At 33.4% G+C, this 22,153-nt stretch overlaps 1 protein-coding gene across 5 annotated transcripts in view; it reads right to left on the reverse strand.

Annotated features, from left to right (window-relative positions):
- Positions 1–22,153, reverse strand: part of Kcnj3 (potassium inwardly rectifying channel subfamily J member 3) — a 155,244-nt gene that overhangs the window by 84,994 nt on the left and 48,097 nt on the right. The gene's annotated exons all lie outside the window — the stretch shown is intronic.

The raw sequence follows: 22,153 nt of genomic DNA on the forward strand, positions 1-22,153 counted from the left end.
TTTTCTCTGTGTCCTCTTTCTCTGTCTTTCTGTCTCTCTCTCTCCCTCCATTCCTCCCTCCCTCCCTCTACCTCTGTCCTCTCTCTATGCCTCTCTCTGTGTCCTCTGCCTCTCTCTCTCTGTCTCTCTCTCTCTCCTTCTCCCCCATTCATAAGGAAAGTCTATCCATCCTACTTTGTGTCCTACAAGGAGATGATCAACAACTTCATGACTTCATGAGATCACCCTCTTTGTACATCTTCTAGGTTATCAATAGTAATGAAGACCCAAGAAGATATTAAAATAATAAGCTTTGGTGTTACTAAGAAATTCTGGTACTCCTAGCATCCTGGTCAGTGTAGAACCACTTGCAATGTACTCAGAGTCAGGGAACATAATTAAACAAGGGGGAAGTCAAGGTATCATTTCTGTGTTCTTGAATTCACATTAGCTTCAAAGCTTTACTAAGAGACCACAGGCAAAAGATCAGAATCATTCTGGTAATAGCAGCTAAAGCAAATTAAAATGGTACCCTCTGACATAATTTAAACTTAATAACTGAAACATGTTCTCACACACAAAAAAAGACTGTCAGAAATATGAAACACGGAGTTGCAAACATAAAGGTTTTCATTATATCATTTCATTTTATCATCCCAGTAGCTCTGGAAAACAAAGGAATTGTGCTGTGTTATAAATGGAGAAAATTAGAGCTGAAGAATTAAATAACTAACCTAATAATATTATTTTGTTAGAGTGGATTTTCCTTACTTTGTACAAGATCACTGGACGTGTTTTTTTTTATGTTGTTTTGTTATAATGTCACTGGATGCACCTCAACTAACTATTCAAGATAATTCTTCCATCTCAGATACTCAACCATAGGCTTTGCTTTTTTTGCTAGCAGGATATTGTGTTATTATGTTTTTTTTCTTTATTTATGTCTCTTAGACAATGTACTATAGCTTCTCAGACTTCACTATAAATATTTAGTTTCTTATATTTTCAAGTCAATATAAATTCTCATCATTTTCACTACATTTTTTCTCTTACCAACACTATTTTCCTTGCATTTGCCCCCAAAGAATATAACCATCTTATCATAAAGTTATTGTCCAAAAGTTTACAGAGCAGTTGAAACATTAGATAGTGTGCTTGCTGCTCCTAAGAACACCCGCAGACAAGAGACATCATAAAACCTGCTACAAAATGAAAGAGAAAAGAAATCAGTAGAAAGGGATGGAAGAAGAGGGAAGGAACAAGGAAGAGGAGAGAGAAGGGAGAGAGGGAAAAAAAGAATGAAGGAAGAAAAGAGATGAGCGAAAGGGAAAGAACAAGGGAGGGAAAGAAATCAAGTTCCAAAAGTTAATCCTTTGGTAGAAGCATATTTTCATAAATTGGTAACTATGAAATCTTCTAACATCTTTCCAGAACTTCCTTATTACAAGTGGTCAACTGGTAACCTCCCTATTTTCAACCAGGCTAGAGGTTACCCAATCTCCAGAAGCTGTATGTCATCAAGGGATGAAGTATATACAACTGCTGAAATGGAATCACCTTCAAATGCCTCTAATACTAGATGAGCATCACCATAGTAATAAATGTACAAAGTGATACAGAACTTGTTATTTAATGTGAAGGTACATTTTCCTCACACTCATTCAGTCAATGCCTTGAAAAGCAATTTCATGAGAAAATATATTTGTATCCTGCTCTGCTGTAAACAATTGATACAAATGTAATAGCTTAAGTCAGCACCAGCATTACATTATACCTCTTGGAGGGCTGATTGTGATACTAATTCCTTTGTATTTTCTACCTTTTAAGGCTAACGACAGGTACTAGGAAACAACCAATTCCTTTGCATTTTCCAGCCTATGTAGGTTAGCTACATTTCTTGGCTTTGGCTACATCAATCTACTTTCAAAATCCACTGTGATTCCCACATTTATGAGTCTCTTACCTTTTTCCCTTACTTATAAGGAAAAAAATAAACAATTCTCACTGGATACACCTCAATTATTCAAAATAATTCTTTCATCTCAGATCCTCAACCATATCATGAATGCAATATTTATTGTGTTAGGAAACATTCATAAATATTTTGACATAAATATCTTTGAATGGTTATCTTCTTCGGATAAATGGTTAAATTATAAATGGAAATATCCTAAATCATCACATTTCAAATCACAAAGACTCTGCTCAATCATTCCAAGAAGCAATAATAATCTGATTCACAGCTAATGGTAGAAAATAAAAGTAAAGTGACTATAGTATATTTTATTCTACGTGTACATGTTTTCCAACAAGAAATATAAGGACCATATGTCCTGATATCACAAAGAAGTCAAATTTCCTTTTATATGGAGTTAAAGTTTAAGGACCTAACAACAAGCATTTTGGTAAGTTTTTTTTCTAGGAATCATTGATGTGATCCTAACATTGAATAAGGAATGCAGTTATTAAAAATGCTGATGGAAGTATATACCCTATAAATATCATAATTTAAATTAAAATAGATACTTTAATAATTAAAATACTGGTACAAGAACAGACATAACATTTCAGAGGTGACATTAAAACCTAAAACTCTGCACAAAATAACAGAGACTTATAAGTTTTAAATTATTTACAATTTGGGCTAAAAATGTTCTATTTTATGACTTCACTTTAATAAGTGAAGCCACCACATAAATATCAATGAAGTTGTATGATTACCTCATGTCATTAAATAGGAAAAACAGAAAAGAAAAATTTTCCAATGTGTAAAGAAATGTAAAGTTTTAAAAATAGGATTCCTGAAATAAAAAATAATTTAAAGAATAAAATCCACTTCAGTAAATGGTGCTGGCAAAACTGGTTAACTACTTGTAGAAAACTAAAGCTAGATCCTTATATATCACCCTGCACCAGAATCAACTCCAAATGGATCAAAGACCTTGAACTCAAAGCAGACACTCTGAAAACATTACAGGATGGAAGAGGAGAAACCCTAGGTCTCCTTGGCTCAGGCCGAAATTTTCTGAATAGAGACCCGGAAACACAACAAATCAAAGAAAGGTTGGACAAATGGGATTGCATAAGGTTGCAGAGCTTCTGCAGGGCAAATGACATAGCTAGCAAGATCAATAGAAAGCCCACCGATTGGGAGAAGATCTTTACTAGCCATACAATGGACAAGGGTCTCATATCTAAAATATACTTGGAACTCAAAAAATTAAACCACCCAACAACAAATCCTCAAAGAAACAACTGCCCAATAAATAAGTGGGCGAAAGACTTAAAGAGAAGCTTCTCTGAAGAAGAAAGAAGGATGGCCAATAGACACATGAAGAAATGTTCAACATCCCTAGCCATAAAAGAAATGCAAATCAAAACAACATTGAGATATCACCTCACCCCAGTTAGAACAGCAAAAATCAAGAACTCTAACAACAACAGATGCTGGAGGGGATGTGGACAGAAAGGAACCTTACTTCATTGTTGGTGGGAATGTAAACTTGTTCAACCACTTTGGAAAGCAGTATGGAGGTTCCTCAAAAGACTTCACATAGATCTCCCCTATGATCCAGCAATCCCACTTTTGGGCATTTACCCAAATGTTTACAAACAAGACCACACTAAAGCTACCAGCACAACTATGTTTATTGCAGCATTATTTACCATAGCTAAGACATGGAACCAACCCAGATGCCCCTCAGTAGATGAATGGATCAAGAAAATGTGGTATATATACACAATGGAATTCTATGCCTCCATCAGAAAGAATGGCATTTCCCCATTTGTTAGGAAATGGAAAGGTTTGGAAAAAATTCTATTAAGTGAAGTAAGCCAGCTCCAAAGAAACATAGGTCCCATGGTTTCCCTTATTTGTAATATCTAGTATATGTATGAGTCAAGCGGAAAAGGTCAGATAATGTGATGTTAGGAAAATGAATCCTTAAATATGTATTTTAATGTTTTCATTTCTTTCATGCATGTGTTTCTAAGCATTTATAAGATTATTTCTTTGTTGCTTTGTATGTCCCTCCCCCACAGTATAACCCCCGCTTTCACTATATTTGATGTCAGTATAACATGTGGAGGAGATGGGGACAAACAAGTCGTTTAAGGATTCAGGTGGACCTGTTGCAACAATGAGAAGTACAAAATGTCATGTCAAAACCAGCTTTACAATGTCGGTGTGGGGGGGGGGATGGGGGTATGATTGGGTGGGGGGGAGGGGAGAGGCTGGGAAGGGAGTTGAAGGGTAAACAAAGGAGGAGGCTGCAATGCTTGGTAAGAAATGTATGCATTATCCTGCCCATGTAATTGTAACCCATCTGTACAGTATGTTCTCAAATAAAATAAAATAAAATAAAATAAAATAAAATAAAAAGAGAATAAAATCCACACATATTTAACATTAAATTTAAAGCTACTAAGTAACAAAAGGTCTTATACAAATATATAAAGTCAAAAACTTGAAGAATGTATTTATTATCCAAATACAGAAGAAAATGTTATAACAAAATTATTTTGAAAGTGTTAGAATTTAATAAGTAGATAATATCAATAGAAATCAAATGATGAACAACCATAAGAAAAGAAGTCAAAATTCTCTAGTATCAGGCAAATGTAAATTAATAACATCTTGAAGTCACAAGATTAATGTAGTATTTTAGTATTTTGTAAATTGAATACCATCAGTTGATAGCTAGTATACATCAATTATAGAGCTCATGAAAACATATTTTCTTTTTGTTAGTTGAGAGGCTTGAACTCAGGGCCTGGGCATTGTCTCTGAGCTTTTTAGCTCACAGCTAGAGTTCTACACTTGGAGCCACAGTGCCACTTTGGTTTTCTGGAGGTTAATTGGCAATAAGCATCTCACAGACGTTCCTTCCCTGGGGTGGCTTAAATCAGTGATGCTCAGATCTCAGCCTCCTGAGTAGCTAGGATTACAGTCATGAACTGCTGGCACCCAATTGAAAATATTGATAGAATATATGTTGATGCAAACACGGCAGTGCAATTTGGTGATATAACCTATACATGTATGTTCCCACCACCTAGCACTGATATTGATAATTCTATATTTTTGTAAAACTCTCTTTTCTTAAAACAACTTCTAAATTAATATTCAGTTCAAGAAGGTTCGTTATATTTAAAGCTATATACATATGATGAATTAGTAAAATACTGATCAACCTACACTGTGCATCTATGAAAAGCCACATAACTGTTAAAATATATGAACAAAGTGAAGTTAAAAGTAATTTTCAAATGATCTAATTTACCCACATTTTTAAACAAAGATCAGCCAGCACTTATCTTTAAGGAACATACACATATGACAATAAAAAGATGTAACTATTGAATTTGAATTGGTTTAGAGAAAAGAAGATATGGACAGTAAAGTAGTTCATTCAGGAATTATATGTAAGTCTCTCTCACAAGAGAAAAGAATAGGAAAAAAGGAAGGAAGGAAGGAAGGAAGGAAGGAAGAAGGAAGGAAGAAGGAAGGAAGGAAGGAAGGAAGGAAGGAAGGAAGGAAGGAAGGAAGGAAGGAAGGAAGGAAGGGAGGAAGGAAGGAAGGAAGGTAGGTATAAATCTTTATCAATGAATGTAGGTTTTCTAAATAAAACTCAAAATGCTTCAAACATTTCAATATAATCCACTGTTAAATCTGGTTGATAGATGCACAAATGTTTCTTGTCCTCTAAATATGTTATAAGCAAAATTATTAAATTAAATATAAAGAAAACCATTTAAGCTTAGTGAGCAAACCAATTGAAATGCAAATAATTTTGTCATTGTTAACAAGATCCTTCTAGTACAGCTGAAAGTCACTGTTAGTCCCATCACTAGACCAGACAAAAATCCTCAGAATTGATCAATTCCTGAAAACCCTGGACTTTATAATCATGAGATTTTCTCTGGGTTAGATATGAAAATGTTAAATGGATATTTAATGGAAAGATTAGGCTACCATCTGTTCCTGAGTCAGCAAGAACAGTATTTTCATCAACCATGTTATTTCTTTGCTTGTGAAACTTGTTTTTATGTTTGTAGGGACCTATAGGGCAAATCCAAGAATCCAATCAACAGCATGAGCTACAAATTTGAAATCACTAAATAGGCCTTGCAGAAAAAGTTAATAAAAAATAGAGCTGCCAGGACAAAAAGTTTCCCTTAAACCTGACTTGATAAGTTGCTTAAAGTGTCTTTCTATAGATTCATCTAAATACTTATACATTCATGGAATCAACATTTACTTCACATGAACAAAATAATATTTCTCCCTCAACAAGCTTCACCTAATGTCTACGAATGCAGCTCTCCAAGGTTGTCCAGCCTTAGTATTCAAGTGTATTTGACTAGAACAGCACTTACATTAGTATATTACGTGCTTTGAGATTTTATTATTTATTAAACTGCATTTAATATACTACTTCACTAGAAGTCCACACCTATTCATAAAAACAATCCTAACTCTAGAATTCTGAGATTCCTCACTAAGCTGTGCAAATCTACTCATCTCAAACATAGAAAAGAATATTCATTGAATTCTTTACTAAGAGATGCATAAAATGCTTTAAAATAAAGGATCATAGGAGGTAAAGTTTCTGTTCAATAAATCTGAAATTCTTAGTATTTCTTATCATAGCATTTAGACTGCTCCTAATGCTCTTATATAGGAACCTAATCACCAATGTAAAAATACTAAGAGATGGGACCTTCAGGAAGTCATCTGATTAAAGGGCCACTACCATAATGAATAGCATTCCTCTTAATGTCTTTTTGCTTGTTTCTAACGTGAGGATAGAGCCACAGGCTCCATCTAGGAAGAACAGAGGAAGCTATTATACACCTTAAACCTGGCACCTTAAAGCTGACATTCATTGCCTCCAGACCTCTGACAAATAAATGTATATTATGTGTGAGTAACTTTTTAAGGAGAATTTTGATATATTAGCCAAAGCAGACAATGACACAGTCAAAATCAGAGATTAAAAACCATTTTACAAAGTAGAGTGCTGTATCTGAGTCTTATTTCTAGTTCATACTAGCTAGCAAGATTTCATGTGGAGGAAGCAAAAACCCAAATGTGCACATATGTAAAGCTGGAGCTATAGAAAGGAATATGAGGAGAGAGAAAGGGTGAAGTTTGCTTGGTGGAGTGAAAATTGTATTTAAGCTCCTATTCCTGCATTTGATAGTCTGGAAGCTCTATTTCTGATAAGGGAACAGCCTGAACCAGCTGTTGGAATACTAAATCTTCCTCCCCAAAATATCCACTTCACTTATACTGCCACACTGCTCACAAATACAAAATCAGCAGCTTTCCTAAGTTGCTCATCTAGAAAAATGCCAAAGCAGTGGAGAGAACATTCTGATGGTTTCAAATATCTTCATGTATATTCTTCACTGATTATATTTTATTGCCTAACGTCTCATTCCATTCTGAAAGTTTTACAATTCCTGTGAAACTGCTTTGAATCTTAAAAATACCTTTTAAATTCACTACTAATTCATTTCTAAAGGCATATGAAGTTATGATTGTCTTTTGGTGTGATGAAACATGTAATTTGTTTTTTATCTTTTTTATCTTTTATTATTATTACCTTTAATTTGTTGTACAGAAGGGCTTCTCTTCAAGATGCCAATTTATAAGTATAATTTTTTTTCTGTGAATTTGTAAGTACTGGGACTTGAACAGAGCCTGTCCCTGTGTCTTAGATTTTTCACAAAAAGCTGGCACTCTACCACTTAAAACATAGCTCCACATTTGGCTTTTTCTAGGCTAATTGGAGATGAGAGTCTCATGAACTTACAAATGCTGAAGAAAGATACTAAAGAAGTAGGAAGCCCTCTCATGTTCATGGATTAGAAGAACTGACATTGCAAAATGCTAATACCTCTGAAAGCAATCTATAGATTCATGGCAATCCTCACAAAATTCCTGTGAATGTTCACAGAATATGTGAACATATATCAACACTAAAATTCAGATGGAAACATAAAGGACTCTTCCCTAGTCAAACTAATCCCAAGTAAAAGAATAAAACTGGAGTAATCACAATAACTTAATTTTAGATCACAGTATCAAAAATAATGGTTCTAGAACACACACACACACACATGCACACGAGTGCACACACATGCATACATACACACATGCATGCACATATGCTCACATACACAATAGAAGACCCAAAAATAAACTGACACATACATAGTCATCTGATCTTCAACAAAGTTGCCACAAACATACACATGGACAATTCACTAGATATTCTCATGGAACTAGATCACTGTCTCACACCCTGTACAAAAATCAATTCAAAATAATGAAATACTTTAATATATGGAAATTTGAAATACAACAGAAAATGTTAAGGGAAACACTTAAGATATAAGCACATACAAGATTTTCTTATTAGAAATCTAGTAGCCCAGCAAGAAGTGATTAATGGGATGGTATCAAATTACAAAGATACTACACAAGAAATTAAACAGTTGCCAGAATGAAGAGAATGGGAGAAAATTGTTACTTCCTATTCATCTGACAGAGGATTATTATCCAGAGTATTTACTTATTTATTTATCTGTAAGTAGTCATATGAAGAATATCCACAATATTTTAATAACTCTAATACTAAGCATCGAACAAATAATTCAACTAATGAACAGGTAAATCAACTGAACAGACAAATCTCAAATGAATATTTTCAAATTAAATGGTCATTAAATACATGATAAATACTCAACATTCTTAGTTATAAAAAATGCAAATCAGGATGACACTAGACTGTATCTCTCCAACATCAGAATGTCCATTACCATTGAAACAACAAAAACAGTAACAAATGATGAAGAGGAGGCAGAATCAAGTAAAGAAGCCAGGGGCTATGGGGAGAAACTTAAGACAAACTTGGTTGGAATGCAACTTAGCCCAGCCATTCTGGAAATCAGTATGGGGGGTTTTCAAAAACCTAAAAATAGAACCATAATATGATCTGATATACTACTTTTTGGTGTATATTCAAAAGAATATAAGTCAACACACAAAGAAATATTAGCACATTGCTGTTATAGAAGCAGTATTTACATCAGTAAATTATGGAATCAACCTAAGTGTAAATATCAAATGGATAAGGAAAAAATGTTTATATATGTGTGTATATGTATGTATTTTACATATTCATATAGGTGTGGACATATATTACATGTTTTATATGCATATATGTATAAGCATGTACATACAACATGCATACAAATATACATGCATACATATATGTATATAGACATCCTATATATGTTACACCTAAAGACAAAGGAATATTAGTGCCATATAAAAAGAATGAAATTACGTTTTTGTAAGGAAATGGATAAAAATCATCATGTTATCAAAATAACCTAGACTCAGAAAGAAAATATGCACATAGATTCTATCTATCTATCTATCTATCTATCTATCTATCTATCTATCTATCTATCTATATTTCTATCTATCTATCTAATCTATGTGCCTACTTATCTACCTACATATCTATCCAAACTAAAAAGGCATGAATATAAAAGGATGGCTCATGGGAGGAATCAGCAGGATGAGAAAAGGCCAGTGGAAGGGAATTAATGTGGGTGAATATTATCCAAGTATACTATATGTGTGCATATGTGTGTGTGTAGATATGTACCTATGTATATAGGTACATATAGTATCAAAGTTGTGAAGTAAAGAAAAGGAGGGACATAATACAAAAGGAATACAAGAGTAAATTTGATCAAGGTATATTATGCACTTGTATGAAAATATCCCAATAAAACCTTTATGTACAATACTATGTACTAATAAAAGTAAGCTCAAAGATACCACATAAAATAATTTCAAATCATGGGATAGTATTCTATATATTGAGAAATTATTTCTAAAGATGTGTATTCCAAGTTTAATGACAAATTATGTTGATTATGTATTAAAATCAATTGAATTCATTACATTAATGGATTAAAGAAATTTTTGTTTTCAATAGATACAGAAAAAATATATAATAAAAATCAACACTTATTATAGAAACAGAAATCAAAAGGAGCTTTGTTAGTCTTTGCACTTTTTCTATAATCAAAACTGTAGCAAATAGCTTAATTTTTAAAAAAGGAAAAACTGGCAAAACTTGAGGGTTATAATAAAAAATATGAATTTGAAATTAATTTTATGGTTTTAGTAGTAATTGTACTGGTTATAAAGATAACATTAGGAGAAGCTAGATGAAATCTGAGGGAAAACTCTACTAATTATGCAGAATTTCTCTAAATGTAAACTTGTACTGAAACATTTTTTTCAAGAAAAGATAAGGCATGTTCATGGTTAAATGGACAAACTATCACAGAAATAAAGTAAATCTAAAAATTTTAACATATCTTTTGAATTAAATGTTAATTTAAATTATTAAAACAATTATAATTAAAAGAAGCAAATGAGAATAGACTCTAGAATGTAACTTATTAAAACAGAATAAATTTAAGTGAGAAGATGCAGTTTTCCAGAATTAAAACTCAGGTGGACAATGTATTTATGCTTCAGCAATAAAATCTGGATGGAATTCTATGCCTTCATCAGAAAGAATGACATCGCCCCATTTGTTAGGAAATGGAAAGACTTGGAAAAAATTATATTAAGCTAAGTAAGCCAGGCCCAAAGAAACATAGTTCCTATGGTTTCCCTTATTTGCAATAACTAGTATATGTCTGGGACAAACAGAAAAGGTCAAAAGCTATGTACGTATGACCAGATAAGATGATGCTAAGCAAAATGAGCCCCAAGATAGGGACACAAATGTATTTTTTTCTTTCTTGCTAAAGTATTTATAAAGTACCATGTGATTTTTTGTTTCTTTGTATGTTCCCCCCACCCACCCACAGTATAACCCCTGTTTTCACTGTATTTGATGTCCGTGCCCTGCATCTTGTATATACACTTCTCTAGCTTGGGGAGGGGAATGGAATAAAACAAAATGCATAAATAGGGATACAGGTTGACCCATTGTAACAATGAGATGTACAAGACACTATGTTGAAAAACAAACTACAATTTAGGCGGGGAAGGGGGAGAAAGGGAGGAGAAGGAATATAGTTGTGGAGGTGGGAAGGAAAGGAGGGTAGGAGATGTACTCATGACCTTGCTCATATAACTTTAACCCCTCTGTACAGTATTTTTACAATAAAAAAGTATCTTTTAAAAATCTGGATTAAATTCTAAACAAGTAGGATGATTTTTTTTGTGATCTGAATTCTACAGAAAGGCTACAATAAATAGATTATGAAAGAAATAAAAATACATTATTTTCTAAGCCAATATATAGTGCAGTTTCTGAAAGAATTGATTCAATTAGGAGTACCATTAATAAGGATTACTGTCATCCATTTCTGACATAGTATAACTGCTTTAACTTATTGAAAGCAATTTGGGATTGTCATACTACTGATCTCTGCTTTTATAATTACAGATTTAGTAATTCATTACAAAAATTTTCAATTCTACCATGGAACGATCATCATATTATAAATTGAAAGAAAAATGCATGCCTAATGCCAGAGAATTTGAATTTTGTTTAAGGTTAATAACAGTAATCAACCAGGATTGCAGTCTTAGAACACTCCCTGGTACATAAAACTGTTGGTAATCGTTTCTATTCTGCTGTCAAATATTTTCTATAATCACTATACAATCATTAGACACTATAATTCATTTTATTTCACATTTTCTTCCTGTCTCTGACCTTTTAACTCTTCATGATGTTTTAATGATTCAGAAATCACAGTCAGTAACTAGTTCCATTATCAATAACTGTTCTTTATTTTGTCCAGTTTTAGACTCTTACATACTACAGCTTAATGTAACCTCAACCTCACTAAAAAGCTAAGTTTCCTGACTCATTTATTATTACTATATTATAATTAAGGACTATGGTATAGATAGATACAGAGCCCTATCTCTGGCCTTACAAATAGTACATATTTGAGACATCTTTTGAAATAACATACAGTTAAGAAAACTTAGGGAACTTACAAATAGTATATATTCAGAAAATGTTAGTGTTTAGCCATTAATGGGATCATCAATATCATCAAGAGAAGTTACAAAATATTCCCACTTCTATAGTTGAGAGTGCATCAAATAAATTGATTTTTAACTACTAATAGTTTTAACTACTAATATCCCTCTCTCCATTTGTTCAAGTGTTTGTATCTCTTTCCATAAAGCTCCTTATTCTGTTCTGCCATCTTCCAAGATTCATTCATACACATTTGTTATTTTGTTATTATAAATAAATCTGATTTTTTCCACTTATACTAATTGGTTATTGTTATCACAAAAGAAACTTACACTGACTTGGCTTGTACTATTTTCATAATAACAATAGTATATTTTTAAAAACATTTTTTAAGGAAAAACCATCTTGATTTGAGTACACCAAAATCTTTCTTTGTTCAAGATTATTTTGATTTTCAACACTTAAGATGCCTTGAACTGTTTTGTAAATTCATAAAAATTATTTTGAAATTATAATAAAGTTACATTTCCTTAAATGAGTGAAAAATAATTTTAATCAATGTTATAATCTGAATGTGCCAAAATATAAATACTGATGCTAAATCCCAACACTTAGAATGTGACTGTGCTTGAGAGAATGTTTCTAGGAGTAATTAAATTAAAATGAGATGGTTAGTGTGGGCTTGAAAGAATATGACTAATGTCCTTTAAATACATTAGAAAACTGGCAAAGACAGATATAGGATGGACAGAGGTAAAAGAAACCATCCTTAAATCAACAAGTGAGGCCTCAGAAGAAACTGACCTTTGTGACAAATGGTTGTTAAGTTCTAACTAGAGCTGTGAGAAAAATTCAGTTGTGTTGCTTAAGGCACAGAGTTTTTATGAAAGCAACTCTAGAAAAGTAATAGAAACAAACAGTAGAGTAGTTTTTGGGAGAAGATATAATTATGTACCTTATTACAAACTATCAGATACCATTTTAATGTTTAAATCTTGTAAGTAAATTATTAAAGATACACAAAAGAGATAAATATATAGTTCAATTGATGTAACTTATATAGGAAAATTCTTTCATTATACATTTTATTGTAAAAATACTGTACAGAGGGGTTACAGTTACATGAGCAAGGTCATGAGTACATTTCTTATCAAGCATGGTTACCTCCTTCTTTGTTTTTCCCCTACCCTCCCTTCCCTCCCACCTCCACAACTACACTCCCCCCCCACACCTAAACATCTTGTACATCTCATTGTTACATTGGGTCAACCTGTATCACTATTTGAGCATTTTGTTTTATTCCCTTCCCTTCCCTAAGCTAGAGAAGTGTATATACAAGATGCAGGGCACCAACATCAAATACAGTGAAAACAAGGATTATACCATGGGGGAGGAACAAACAAAGAAACAAAAAAATCACATGGTACATTATAAATAAGTTAGGAACAATAGCAAGAAAGAAAAAACCACTTTACATAGAAAGTAATTGAATATTACTAATAACACTTAATTTGAAGTGTTACATGACTTGGCAAATTAGTATCCTAGATAAAAAAGTAGGTAAAATGGAAATTTAAAATATTTTTGTATTTCATGTAAAATTATATTATCCAAACAGTATATTGTGTGAACTTTCCCTACAGATACTTTTATCATATTTTTAACATAGAGGCAAATTTATATCATCTGTTAAAAACAGACAAATTCAACAAATAGAACTTCTGTTTCAAAAGAATTGGGAAAACAATTGAAAGATAAATCTAATTGTGTTACTTTAAAGTAATATGAAGAACCATGTTATTTAGCAATATAACAATCATATACAAAGCTTGATTTTGTCCAAACCCAAACACAAATTTTCAGAAGCTATTTCAACGAAAAATCTCTTATTCACAAAATAGAACGATAATACTCATTTTGACTAGAAAAATAAGCAATTTTGAGCATTTCTCTATCTCTACAGAGAAAAAACTCATAATTTTATTCATGATAGTAATAATCTATAAAACAAAAAGTTTCAAGAAAACAACTATCAAAAGCCTCTGATTGATAAGGTAAATCAAAACCATGCATTTAATAAATAGCTTACATAAATGTGTATAAAAGCATAATCTACTATGGGGCTGGAAACCCATCAATGACTTGGGATGTTAGTTGTTGCCTATACATTTGCTTATTTCTTTGTGCAAGGCTGACATGAAACAAAGTAATTTGTGCTGTAGTTTGCAAGTTAGTCCAATAAGTGGTCTTATTTCAAGATAAGGATCCATAGTAACTTATGAAAAAATAATTCAAATTAGTTTCAAAAACTCTATTACCATCTAATTAAGTAATAATGCAAGCCAGGCGTCAGTGGCTCACGCCTGTAATCCTAGCTACTCAGGAGGCTCAGCTCTGAGGATTGCGGTTCAAAGCCAGCCCAGGCAGGAAAGTCCGTGAGCTTCTAATCTCCAATAAACCACTAGAAGCCCAGAAGTGGCGCTGTGGCTCAAGTGGTAGAGTGCTTGCCTTGAGCTGAAGAGCTGAGGGACGGTGCCCAAGCCCAGAGTTCAAGCCCCACGACCAACAAAAAATATTAATAAAAAAATGCAATTGTTTATATTTTAAGTGCAATAAAACTGCATGTATAAAGTTTGTTCAGTATAGATAAGTACATCATCAATGATTATTAGTATACTGTTATTACACATTACCAGAATTTATGATTAAAAATGTCTTGTAGAACCACTTTCTCGCTCCCTCACTCACTACAGAACAAATTGAAATAAAAATTTTAAAAAAGCTCTAATAGAGAGCCCCCATATAACCATTTACCTTTGAGTTTGTAAAAAGAACAATTAATACAAGCTGTCACTCCTTGAAGATGCCAATGCATTTCTACAGAGAAGCCATAATATATTTTGTTCTTTTTTTTTCTTTTTCTTTTTTCTTTTTTTTTGGTTGGTCATGGGGCTTGAACTCTGTTCCTGGGACCTGTCCCTGAGCTCTTCAGCTCAAGGCAAGCACTCTGCCATTTCAACCACAGTGTCACTTCTGGTTTTCTGGTGGTTAGAGATTAGAGTCTCACAGACCTTCCTGCCCAGGCTGACTTTGAGCAGCCATCCTCAGATCTCAGCCTCCTGAGTAGCCAGAATAATTCTGAAAATCACAGTTCAAAGCCATCCCAGACAGGAAAGTCCATGAGATTCCAATGAACTACTTAAACGCCAGAAGTGGGGCTGTGGCTAGGGCTGTGACAAAATCGAAGAACAGCACCCTGGTCCTGAATTCTACACACACACACACACACACACACACACACACACACACACACACACACACACACACACACACACACACACACACACACACACACACACACACACACACACACACACTAGTACAGAGAATCATGTTCAGCTTCCTTATTTTGAGAAGGATTCTTGTATAATTTCTTGTCTAAGACTGGCCTTTAAGTTTACCCACAATCCTAACTTCAGTCCCATCTTTGAATAACTGGCACATGCCACTGTACTAAATTCTGGGTTGAAAGAGACCTCACAGTATTTTCTGCCTGGCCTACCCTTAAACCGCTGCCCCCTCCACCCCCCCTTTCTTAAATACCAGATAGGATTACAGGCTGAATCACTTGATTGGCTTCTTCCTCAGGTTTCTTTAGTTTCACCTCTTATAACTCCTTTTATTTTACAAATCACACAAGAATTAGGGACCTTAGCCTTAATCCTACTGATGCATCAATAATACTGGTAATTGTCTATGTATTATGACAAGTAAAACTTACTTTCCAAAGAAGGTATTGCTTAAAGTATAACATTAAAGCAGTTTACACAATGAAAAAGTACTGCAAGATTGTTGTGCACCCTTTATTTTAGAAAAGTAATGCACTAGGGCTTCTCTGTTCTTTCAAAAACAACAACAGAAAGCAGTTTTCTATTAGAAGTTTTAAATCACTTAAATATGAGACACAAATTGTGTTTTATTCCTGAGGTCTAAGCTATGGGTTATTATTTCTCATCTAGGTAAAAATATTGTCCATATTATTCTGTCCACAATTTAGTGAATGTATTTCACAACTGATTTTCCAGAAAGTTTTAGTAAGAAAACCTATGTGATAAGACTTGGTACCCATTAATTTCTTATGTAGTTAAGAAAAACTTTATGAACTTTCTTGTGCTGTGATTGTTTTTCAAATAAATAAATTAAAATTTCTTGTTTTAAAGTATCTTAGACACACTTTGGAGATAAACTAAGTACAGAGGACCTTGCTTGTGAATAGATTTGTGCTCTAATAAGAAAGACTGAAGAGACATTTGGCCCTTCTACCACTGAAGACACAGCCAAAAAGTGTCATCCATGGGCCGGAAAATAAGGTCTGTTAGATTCAGAATCCTCCTATTCTTTCATTCTAGCCTTCCTATCCTCCAGGAATGTCAAATTAAACTTCTCTTCTTTATAAGAGGCCCAGTTTATTGTATTCTGTCAGAACAGCCCAAATAGAGTAAGAGAGCAAGGGACCTTGACATCTAAAGTGATACTGGATTTTCTGTTGTCCTGATAGCTATATATGTGGTAAGATTTAGAGCAAAGAAACTGGCAACAGATAAATGTAATGGGCATAGACAAACACAAGAAAAGAAAAAATCCTTTTCTGTCTGTGTGTGTGTGTGGATAGGATTATGGATTGATTTAATAAACATCAATTACTTGAAATGGCTAAAACAATGAATGAATGTCCTAAGTAAAATATTTATGTCATACTTATATACATATTTTACTTGGTAAAATAAATTCAAGATTTATATGTTAAAATCTACAACATTCATCATAATATATTATCAGAGGTATTTTCCTGAGATCCAGACTTTTTATTACAGACTCAGTATATACATTTCTTGGTCATTTAGTGCAAGTTGGAGAATGAAGGGAAATTCATTTTCAGAATCTGACTTTCCTTTTTAAATGCAGTTCTACCTTTTAACTTCTATTTTCAGCTATGATTTTTCTCTATCAATACTGGAAGCTTATTTCCTCCATTTTTATTGTATTCTACCTACTTCCATAAGGAGAAGATTTAATGAAAGAAATAACCATTTCTTAATATCAATGAAGCAATCAATTTTTATTATTAATATGTTTTTAATTGTGAAAATACCATACAGAGGGGTTACAATTACATGAGCAAGATAATGAGTACATTTAAAAAAATGAAGCAATCATTTTTAACAGATTTGATTCTGTCATAGTCATTTAAGGAAAATTAAGTTTTCAGAATCTTTCCTCATGAAAATTAAACATTAGGAAATTGTGCAGTAGTGCGAACCAAGTTATATTTTCAATTCTTTATAATACAGTTTTAAATACACTTATCAAGTTTAAAGGAACAGCTTACAATCCATCCTGAAAATAATCCCACCATTCATATATATTGGGTTACCAGAATGTTCCCTAAAGTTAACTGGTACAAATTTCCATCTCAGATGCACTATTATCTTGCTGTATGACCCTGTAGATGTTACACAACATCTCTGTTAAGTACATTCACTGTATGTAAGATTTGTAGTAGCATAAATCTTAAAATATGAGAGGCTTAAATGACTTAAAATAGAAAATACCAGACAAATAATTTTTAAATAAATATTTCCTAAGATTGTTAAAAACTTTGTTTCTAAGAATGTATTGATACATGCTCTGGATACACTAAATATCTTCCTGAGTTTAATGCTATTTACCAGATTCTTAGGAAATCTGTGAAACAGTGTAAACTATTTAGCTAGTTAGCAGGCTGCACAAAAGCTAAAGAAAAGTGATTGAAGTGCTTTGTCCTGGTCTTTTATGCAAATGTTCATTATTTTTTTAGTCAGCCAAGTCAAATTCAGGGCCAGAACTGGGGCTTCTGCCAATTCAAAATTTTTGGTGCTGATTTCACATCATGAGCCACATTAAAATAATTTTGTACTTATTTTATAGGAGATACCCTTGTTTGTTACATAAAACAACTACAAAAAATGTAAGAACAAGATTAAAAAAGAGAGTCTGTGCTAAAACAGACACTTTAAAAGCAAAAGCTTACCATCTGTGGCAGGAGGACTTCATAAAACCCAGGGGTGTCTCCTTACCCAACTGTCAACCCCAGGAAATGTGCCAAAGGGACAGATGCTAAAACTGGAAAGTCTCATCTAGGGCGTGACATCAGAGTTGTACAATTTCTCTAAAAAAGCATCAGCCACCACAACAGCAACTAAGTATTACTGCAAAAACAAAATCACCCTCCTTAATGAACCATGGCTTCCATGAAATTGTTATACTACTAAAATTCTATTAACAAAAATGAGCATACTGCTTTGTGGGATGTGATGTAAAAATCTGTATTGAGCAAGTTTCCAAGAAACCAGGAAGATTTTTTTTAATCATTGGCAACAACACGGAACATATGATCAAGCAGGAAAATAATAACAGAAGCTACTGCTAAAAATAGTCTCAAATCACAGAGCAGAGCTGATGAAAAACAATAAGGAAACCTTTTCCTCTGTTTTAACAATGCATTGACAAACATGTGATTATGAAAACTGGTCTCTCAAAGGCATCATACAGCATCTAAATGAAAATTAAACCTATAATTAATCATACTGCATGATGGATTCATGACTGAAAACATAGATAAGCCTTTATTTTCAAATACATCGTGGTTACTGGAAAACACTTCAGTGTGGATTTTATTTTTACTCCCTTTAAATTTTCAATTATATCAGCGACATTTGGTTCTGAAATTACATCATTAACAGCTGTAACGTGTTTTAAAGCCCAGCTAAATCAGAAGGTACAATTGCTGACAATGGATTACTTCAGTCAGAAGGGTTGCAAATGCAAAAAGTAGATATCCACGATGAGGAAAGCAGGCTGTGTGAGCACTCAAGAGCCCAGAAAGAAAATGACACAGGTACAGGGGATGGATGCTATTGGATATAAAGCTAGAAGACAAGCTTGTTACTGTCAAATCCTGTGTTTCAGGACACTGTATTTCTGTTTGTAATCTCCAAATTATGTAAGCATGCATAAAAGTGCATATCAAGCATTGTTCAAAACTGTAGCTGCCACATAATATATCAACTAAATCCAGCAAAGTTTAGCAGATGGCAATTCACAGAAGGGTCTCTCTTATGATTACACCCCATAAGGGTAAGGGGGTCTGTTTGTTTTTGCTTTTTTGGTGTACTGTGATGATTTAACTACACATGCCAAAAATCATAGGACTGTTATATGAAGAGAAAGCCTGTGATTTGCTAATTTTTGTCAACTTTTGTGCAGAACAGATCTAATCTGGCTAAGAAAACCATGATAAAAAAGCTTTCTTCAGCTGCTCTGTATCACAAGCAATACTAGATTTCTTAAGAAATGCAAAGGAAAATGAAGAATTCCAAGAATTTTATTCACTTTCTCCTAAAAAGTAAGGGAACTTGCACATATGTTTTATGTGAAATGTACCAATGTACCCTGTCTGATGACTGGTTAATTTAGTGTTTCAGAGAAAACTCATTCATAGGGACTGACAACCATCAAATACAACCCTAAGGAAAGAGATTAAAATATTCATTCCTTTTGCTTATATAGCATATAAGTAATAATAATTTACAGGTCATAGATGAACACATTATCAATTCCAACTTTTGCTATACTCTTAGAAAACCTTAATGATCCACTTTTCTTTTTCATTGTGTTCTAAGGAGAATCGATAAGCTGATTTTCTTATCACTTTATATTCCCATGACTCACTACTTCTCATTTTAATCTACAGAGAAAATTCAAAACAACCCCTAGATGACACCGTACCATACTAATAAATGAAAATAGAGTTATTTTCCATGTAGCAAAATAGATATAGAAATAAAACATCCTTTGTTAAAGCATATTAAGCATAATTGGCCTCTATCATTTATGTGTGTGTGTATGTGTGTGTGTGTGTGTGTGTGTGTGTGTGTGTGTGTGTGTGTGTGTGTGTGTGTGTGTGTGTGTGCACTTTCCTTTCATTCTGTAATCACACGGGTACCCTACTCTGTGGACTAATTTCCCTCTGGACAAGTTAAGAAAATTAAAGATGGTTTCATGCCATGACTCAGATGCATGCTTGTGTTCCTCATTCAAAAATACAAGTCAGAATGGAACTGGAGACTTCTAAGGAATATTTCATTATCATGACCCATTCATTTCTTTGTGGACATCACAAGGAAATGAATAGTCCTTTCCCAAATGGAAAGAAGGATGGAGACAAGGGAAAGAGACAGTGAGTATTTCTCTGATAGATCTGCCAAGTCATCACCCATAGGATTGAGTACTCTAGGAATCTTAAGTAGAAGCTGAGAACTTCTATTTTAATGTGGGAATGGGCGAAATAAGAGAAAAAATAGTCCTGCCTTTTACCCAACATGGGAAGTTTACAGAACTAATTGAGAATTCTCAACAAGCTGTTGTGCTACAAATCATGTAAAAAAAAAATGACACTGATGTCTCTGGAGTATTTAAGACCAATTTTTGCATGGCAAATAGTTTAATATGTTAATATTCTCTCCAATCACAAAATTAAATGACTATACTATCAAAAAATACAAAATAGTGTCTAACTGAAGTCTACATGTAAGATATTAACTAGAGATTCTAGTTAGTTTGTATGAATAAGATAATGCATGGTCTTATGCTTTCCAGCTTCTTCATTATGTACCGTATTACCAGTACTAATATAGAACAAAATTATTTTAGTTGAGTTTTTACAAATATTTCCTAATGTGGCTACTATTTCTGTTACTCAAAGTGTAATTGCATTGGTCCAGGCATACCTGGACACACAGCTGATTTTTTTTTCATTTTTCATGGGGCTTGAACTTGGGGCCTTGAGCCTTTGCTCAAGGCTACACTTTGAAACTTGAGCGTGTTGCACCACCACCACTTCTGGCTTTCTGATGGTTAACTGAAATAAAAGACTCAAGGACTTTCCTGCTGCCTTCAAACCATGATCCTCAGATCTCAGCCTCCGAGTAGTTAAGATTGCGGGCCTGAGTTATCAGTGCCCAACTACACAGCTGACTTTTTGAACTGACCTATCTCTAAATGCCTACTGCCAGCTGACTTTGTTAAGGAGAACAGACAACAACTTCTGAAATAATATTTTCTAATCAGGTAGGTTAGGCAGCTCAACCTCTTACTTCCTAAGACTGTACAAATATAATCTTTTCTAGGAAGACAGTTTGACTTTTGCTTCAGACATCACAATTCTTGACTAAGTAGAGATATCATTTACATGACTCCTTTATGTACATATAAACTATGAAAATATAGGACATATTGTTAAATTTGGGAGTATAAGTTTTTTTTGTCGGCCGTGGGGCTTGAACTCTGGGCTTGGGCGCTGTCCTTGTGTTCTTCAACTCAAGGCAAGCGCTCTACCTCTTAAGCCACAGCACCACTTCCAGGAGTATAAATTTTTAACTGAAGTTTATATTGTCCAGATTGCAATCATAAAAAAAATTTCCAGATAAAAGTAATTCTTCTTCCTTTCATTGATTCTGAAACATAAAATCTATTGCTTATCATTATTCTTCTGAACATGTGTGCCTCTTTCTCCTATGGTATTTTTTGAAACTGCCTCTTAATTGTTGATTTTAATTAATTTAATTACAATTTGTTTTAGTGTGATTTTGTCCATGCCTACACCCATTGAGGTCTGCGTAGATGTGGGTACATTGGGTTATGCTTTTCACCAAACGTGGAAAATTTATGGTGATTCTTTCTTCAACTACCTCTTTTACCTTCTTCCATATTTAAGATAACTTCCACCTGACACTTTTAAAATAATATTACCTAAAATTTAATAGTCTTTTCTTCTACCATATTTAACTTACCTTTAGTTTATTTCAATGTATTTTTGTTTCAGTGATTGCAATTTCCATGTCAGTTTTTAGCTAGGGACCTTTTTAACATTGTGGTACTACTACTCATTTAAGCTTTCTTCTAGCTCTATGAAAGTAAGTATGAAATATGACACATGAAAAGTAGGGATTTCTATATTATATTTTTGCAATATAGTTTTAGTAGGTGTTTTAATGTTCTTGATTACATTTATTCTCCTGTTATGGGACCAG

This window comes from Dipodomys merriami, unplaced genomic scaffold, assembly GCF_024711535.1.
Source record: "Dipodomys merriami isolate MVZ:Mamm:240054 unplaced genomic scaffold, mDipMer1.0.p SCAF_1, whole genome shotgun sequence".
NCBI lineage: Eukaryota > Metazoa > Chordata > Mammalia > Rodentia > Heteromyidae > Dipodomys > Dipodomys merriami.